Genomic DNA, 7,376 nt, shown 5'->3' with positions numbered 1-7,376 from the left:
ATCACTTCTGATTCCAGTGCTAAGCTAGAAATACTCGAAATAGGTTAATAATTCAGGAGTTCGGTACTTCTTAGTTTACTAGAAGAGATGCAGTTCACAAAAGAGATCATCCATCTTTAATTTAATGCCATTGCAGAAAGTACAAGAATAGTTTCGAGAGGGAGAGAGAGGGCCTTGGGCTTTAACGTAGGATTATATGTTTCCCTAAGTGCAGATTCTGGAATTTAATTTGGCATGAAGCAGTAAAAAGCTGGATCATATGTTTTAGCATACATACTACCCTGCAAAGTTTCCTCCTACCTGCCAAAATTTTACCAGCTACTAAATTTTTACTAACCATACCCACCAACCTCACCCCCTTTCCATCTGAACTACACCAGCTACTTCTGATTGTTTGCCAAATCAATAGTGTCTAGAAAATGCAGAGAGAGACCCATAGGCAAATACACTTAATAATCAGCCTACCAGCAAAGGCACATCCTACGAAAGTATAACAAGAACACAACTTAAGAGAGCCTTTGCCTGACCATGTCACTTAAGGGTGAATGAGGGTATGTACCAGCTACACAGCTGCAATTAAACTTGAAGTGTATTCCCAAGGATGGATCCCCGTGTGATGCTATTGGGAAAGATGCACAGCCTCTTGGGTTTATTAAAAAAAAAAGCTTCATTGCTGGCATTGCCCCACTTCTCAGTTCTCCCTCCTTCCTTAAAGTTGCTGTGCAACTTTGCAATTAACTTGGTGTGATGAAAAATCATGATTTGAGATGAGAAGACCTGGGTTTGACTCCTAGCCATTTGAAAATAGGGGGTGTTTATAATTTGGGCTTGTTTGGTAGAATCTAGCTAACATAAACTCAAGATAGCTTTATTGGAAGGAAATTAAAATAACTCACAGGATGGAAGGAGGAGCTAAACAGTTAGGCTTTAGCCCATCCTGGGGATCTTGGAAACAAGAGTCCACAGCCATTCACTTCACACAGCTCCAACATCTTTCTCCCCCAGGGAATTTCCCCACAAGATTCAAATCTGGTATAAAATGCCCAGTGGCCTAGCTAGAGCCATATGTCCAACCATGAGGGTAAGGGACAGAAGGGATTGGAAAGGTGGGACAGTTCTGTGACTGGCAGCCCCACCAGAATGCAATGATTGGAGAAAGGTGTTTCCCAAAAGGATGCTAGACTGGGAAAATAAGAGGTGTGTCCATTCACAATCTGGCCTTATGTGCTTCTCATAGGGCTTAAATAAGGTCATGTACCTATGAGAGTTTCTTTTAAATCCCTGTAAATGTAAAGTTCTTACTCACTTGCTCTTTCTTAATTTAGAGGTAAGCAAGAGCCTTTCCTTCTGACACCCCTACTCCTCAGAGGCCTGAGGGAGCTGCAGCAACCTCAGGGGCGCTAGATCCTGCAGGCCCAGGGCTCTGAGCTCGAGTCACAGTTGTCATCAGGAAGAAGAACCAGCACATTGTTTCCAGAAGTATTGTCTGCACCAATAATCTGAGGGTTAGAAGAAATACAGCTGCTTGGCCTTTATGGAAGAAGTGTCTCTGAAGTGACCCCTTGTGTCTTCCTCATTGTCATGCAGCACCTGTGACATAACACAGGATGATACCATTCCCACCCTCGGTTGCAGCTCAGTAGCATCCATCTGTGCTGTCAAGTAAAGTAAAATTAATCCACTCCCAAAGGAATTACAAAGAAATCATAGCAAACCTATCATTGGGTGATAGAGTACAGATGGCGCTTTTCTCTTCTTTTACTCCAAATGCTGTTTCCAGAGCTTTAGCAGACTGACTTCTCTGTCTCCTACTCCACTTTCCTCTTCTCCTCTTTGAGATCCTCAATTTGTAATGTCTTTTTCAGGTTCTCTCCTCCCCATAGCATTTAGCCATTAGTCCCATTTCATCTCAATCACAAATAGAACTTTGGCAAGTAGAGGTGACAAGGAACCAGTGTTCTGGAGACAAGTGAGAGAGTAGAAATGGGAGGTTCCTTAGGAAGCCAAACATAGGCATGAATACCCCGAAGGAACTATCTCTAGTTCCTTATCTCAGACATGTTCCCTGGGGAATTGTGAACAACGTGAGGAAAATGACCAGATGGGGGTCACTGTCCCACCTGGAAGCTCCCATTCAGACCCCAGGAACACAAGTGCACTCCAGTGCTATTCTTGCCAACATGTACCTGTTCAGCGACCCCCATCTCCTCCTCTGTCCTGGTGGGGGAGTTCTCTTTGTTCCCAGTTCTTGAAATGGTAATGATTTTCCTTGTCATCTCTGAAACTTGCAATGTTGTCATGGGAGACAAATGCATCGATGTTAGTAATCTTTAGATAAAAGGTGCTTTACGTATGTGAAAGAATTATCTTTAATTTCATCTCTTGGGTATATGGTGAGGATTAATTAGTTAATCTTAGCAAAGTGCTATAATTGGCAGGAGGAATTATCAAAACCCTAGGGAAGGAGTAGCTTTGATTTTAGTCACTGAAAACTGTTCTGCTGTTAATTGCAGCTGAGGCAGCAGTTCTAGTCTCCCAGATGTCACAGCCCCGCTTGGTTTCCAGCAACATCCTAGACCATACATGCCCAGCCAGGGGTGAAAAGGTGAAAATGACTTTGAGTAGGGGTGAGGGGAAATATCAATGCACAAAGAAAACTCAGGATCTGAATCAATCTCGGAGTCTCTTCTTGCCATTGACCCTCACCAGGGTCCCCGAGGGCATTTGTGGGAAATGGAGTGGGAGGAAAAGAATTCCCACACAGCTGCTGGGTGGGTGCTGACCCAGCGCAGAGCTGCCCCCGGGAGAGCAGGGAGAGCAAGGAAGGCTCCCCAGGCCGGCCACACAGCAGACAAACCCTGAACCTCTCTAGGTCTCCATGCCATCATTTGTAAGATAAAAAGGGTTTAGGTACTGCAGATGTTTAGGTATTGTGGGAAAATATAGTAACAACAAATCATTACATAGCACTTACTCCATGTCAGCTACTGTTCCCAGCTTTTACTTGTACTGACTCAGTAACCATGGCAGCCTTGCCAAGGTAGTAGGTTATTTTCTCTCCCTTACAGAGCTGGTAAAGGTTAGGTTTGAACCCAGGTGGTCAGGTCCTACAGCCCACACTACATCATGCTGCCTACTTCAGTAAAAATCTCTTAATGAACCTTTCTGTTCATGAAGAACCCGGGGGCGGGGAGGGTAGAGGAGCAGGGAGCATTTCAAAAGTGCTAAATGTGAAATTCTTTGAGGCTCTCCACAATTTAAGCCTGGGCTCATAGAAATAAATAGCTCTGTTATTCCTCCAGGTGTCTGAACTACTATAAGCTATAAAAATAAAGAGATGGGGAGTACAACAGCTCTCTCCTCTGAGCTTTTGACAGTCTTAAAGGGGGTCACGTGTTGGCTTTTAAACCTAGATTGTATCCTTAAACTAAAATAGTTGTTTAGACAATGGTGCCTTTGGCAGCCTCTTAGCAAAACTGGCCAATTATACGAACCTGAAACACCAAGCTTATCTGGTTTGCAAAAGCCATTTGGAGACTTAAGTGCGCCGGTTTGGGTAATTTTTCAAGAGAATCTTAAGAAGAAATCTAAGCATGAGAATTTTTATCTACTCTTGTCTGGTTCTCCCTTCTAATATATCAGTCAATGAACTGTTGACATTTGCATGAAGCACTGGATAGATATGAGGTCCGTGGCTGTGCCAAAAATGGCAATTATTTATGTCAGTACCTGATTTTTACTTGCTCTCTTTTTCTCAGTCCCGTTTCTCCTAGTACAAGGAATGCATTTAATAAGAAAACTCTTACTTAGGTGAATTTCTTCAATTCATAATCACTCATTGGAAACTCTACATGTCAGTTTTCCTAGGCCAGTGCCTCGGCAGCCTGTGATGTGCGTGAGAATCCCCTGGGCTTTGCTAAATCCGATTCTGATTCAGTAGGTTGGGTAGGACTGGAGGTCTTGCATCTCTAACATTTCCTGGGTGATACTGATGCTGCTGGTCCCTAACACGCCTTGCGTGTCTAGCTCTTAGACCACACTGAATGGACAAGAAGAGGCGAGGAGGAGACAGCAACTCCCGACAGTGGTGACGAGCCAAGCTGGAGGAATGGACAGAGGCGGTGCCTTTGCAGCATGGTTGTAAAGGCTTGCTTGGGAAGGAACTCCCACTTCCAAAAAGGAAAAAAAGAGACCTGCCACCTAAAATTTTATGGGAATAAAATTACTCCTTCATCTTCTTAAATACGGACACTCCAAGAAGAAAGATACCAATTTATTCCAGGATTTGGCAAAGACAGCAATTGAGGGCACTATGGGGCATTTGGGACACCACGGAGGGAGCTGAGGGATTCAGAAATGGGGAGGGACCAAGGGTGACTGGAGTGAGGGTGGGGCCTGGAGAGCAGAGGAGACTTCACAGCTGTACTGAGCCTTCCACGGGAGATGGGAGGTCCCCTGCTGAAGGCCAGCCTGGCCTTGGGCTCACAGCCCTGCCCAGCTTTCCTGCATTTTGGAGGTGATTGAACAGGAAGCCTCAGTAAGAGGCTGTCCTAATATCAAAAGAGAACTCAAGCTTAGAGCTGGAGACTGCATGAAGCTTCTGATAAGGAGAAAGAAGGGGCTGGCCCCGTGGCTGAGTGGTTAAGTTCACCTGCTCTGCCTCCAGGGCCCAGGGTTTTGCTGGTTCGGATCCTGGGTGCGGACCTAGCATCTCTCATCAGGCCATGCTGAGGCAGCGTCCCACATAGCAGAACTAGAAGGACCCACAACTAGAATATACAACTATGTACTGGGGGGCTTTTGGGAGAAGAAGGGAAAAAAAGATTGGCAATAGATGTTAGCTCAGGGCCAATCTTTAAAAAAAAAAAAAGGAGAAAGAGGGGGCCAGCCTGACGGTGTAGTGGTCAATTTCGTGCACTCTGTTTTGGTGGCCTTGGGTTCATGTGCCTGGATCCTGGGTGCAGACCTATGCTCTGCTCATCAAGCCATGTTTTGGTGGCATCCCACGTACAAAATAGAGTAAGATTGTCAACAGATGTTAGCTCAGGACCAATCTGCCTCACCAAAAAAAAAAGGAGAAAGAAACAGCAAGGGAACTCCAGGGAGAAGCTAATAGCACAGCACATTAGAGCACAGGCTCTGGATACAGATGGGGGTTCCAAATCCTGCCTCAGTCACCAACCACGTATCTTAGTATTTGAACCACTCTGTGCCCTGCTTCCTCGCTGGTCAAACATGATGTGAAGAAACTTAGAATTTACTCCAATATCCACTCTCATCTTCTTCCTTACAGCAGAACTCAAGTGTTTACATGGCTGATTGGGAAATGGTGAGACTATTTCCCAGCTGCCCTTCAGCTAGGTAGAAACATGTAACTAAGTTCTGAACAATGAAATGTAAGCAGAAGTGTTGTTGGGATTTCTAGGAACAAAAAAAGGTGGTCCTTTCACCCTCTCTTCCTGCTTCCTGCTGCCTGAGACAGAGATGTGATGATCGGAGCTATCGGAGGCATCTCAGACTTGGAGGTGACCTTGAAGCCGTGTGCTGAGGAGGTGGAGCAGATCGACATCTTGATGACGCCATTGAGCCACCATGTCAATAGTGGCCTGGCCTACTTCCAGATGTTTTGTTTTTTTTACCTGGGAGAAAAATAAACTTCTATCTTACGTAAGCCGTTATTGTTCAGGACCTTTCTGTATAAGCAGCTGAACTGAATATTTACTGACACATGGGATGACACTAATTACTCCCTCAACCTGTTTCTGTCAGAACGAAATAAAACTCTTAGCACCATTCCAAGCACACAGTCAGCCTGGATAATGATTCATTATTATTAAGTGATTGAGAGGGTCCGAGCTTAGAATGAGAGCTCAGAGCTAGATGGATGCTCACGAGAGCTAAAAGAGACTTTAGTCAGCAATCCCCAGCCCCACATTTTAAAGAGGAGATGGCTGAGGCCCAGAGAAGCAAGGGCATTTGAACAGGGAGGGCACCCAGCCTGAAGGAGGCAGCACGGCTCTCCTCACGCCCATGTCTTCCAGAGCCCTTCTCAAAACTGAGGAGTGGAAAGTGGCTGACACAAGAGAGGATCGATGAAGTCAAGAGGTGACCACTAAACAGCAGAAAACACAAACGTCCTGAGGGGGACCAAACGTTTAATCCCGAGGCTTTCGTTCAGACAAAATCAATCTACATTTGATTACTTACTTAACTGTCAGGGAGCAGGGAGGAGGCACGAGGGGATGAGCAAGGCCATCAGGTTTGGCTTCATAACCCACCGTGCAGGGGCTGGCCCAGTGGTGCAGTGGTTAAGTGAGCACATTCCGCTTCTTGGTGGCCCGGGGTTCGCCGCTTTGGATCCTGGGTGCAGACATGGCACCGCTTGGCAAAAGCCATGCTGTGGTAGGCATCCCACATATAAAGTAGAGGAGGATGGGCATGGATGTTAGCTCAGGGCCAGTCTTCCTCAGCAAAAAGGGGAGGATTGGCAGTAGTTAGCTCAGGGCTAATCTTCCTCAAAAATGAAAAACAAAAAAAACCCGACTGTGCAGTGTTTGTGCCTGGAAGCCTGCCAGGCCCCTCAAGCCTGCACTGCTGCGGATGGAGGCCTGAGACACTGGGAGGAAAGGAGGCAGGCTTCTCTGATGGCTCTTCCTTGGCTGGCCCCTACCCGGGACCCAGGAAGAAATGGGCCTTTTGAAGCGTCCCGTGAAGGCCTGACTCCAGAGGCCTATGACTGCTCACTCAACCACCTTCTCAACTGTGACCCAACAGAACCACTCACCTGCCTTCAACTAAACAAGAAGTAGGCCTTTGTCTGTTCCAGCCTTCTCAGGGGAGAGGGCTTGGGCTGGACTCCTTGGATTTGTAACAAGAACACAGATGGCGAAGTTACCTTGATGACTTGACCGCATCCTGCCTCTAATCTGCTCAGAACAGCAGTCTCCATCCAAACTTTCACGCATGACAATAAAATGCTGGCTCCAGTAGCTCATGGTGGGTCCGTGATAAGTCACCCAGCGTGCCTCTTGGGCAGCAGTGGCAAGTGGGTTTTTTTCATGTGCTACCTGCTTAGTTAATGCTGGCTTCTTAGAGAGCAGTGTTGAGAAGGATTCTGAAGCTTATCAGTAATGAGTTCTGCTTACTGCTTATTAGCCTACTAGTGATGTCTGCCACGGGCCAGGCGACAGATAGAATAATGGGTCCACGTGTTTGCCATTCTTAGCCTGGTATTTCAGATGCGCAAAAGCTGTGTTAGACCATCAGCCTCGAACTAGACCACAACAGATCTATCTTACGTGGAATTTTGGAGCACAAGCCTGTGGCTCGTGAACAAATCCCCACTCCCTTCTCACAGACACTACTTACATAAAGAA

This window comes from Equus caballus, chromosome 18 (genome assembly GCF_041296265.1).
Source record: "Equus caballus isolate H_3958 breed thoroughbred chromosome 18, TB-T2T, whole genome shotgun sequence".
In the NCBI taxonomy this organism is placed as follows: domain Eukaryota; kingdom Metazoa; phylum Chordata; class Mammalia; order Perissodactyla; family Equidae; genus Equus; species Equus caballus.
The sequence above is the reverse complement of the archived record's forward strand: the minus strand, read 5'-3'. Positions refer to the sequence as shown.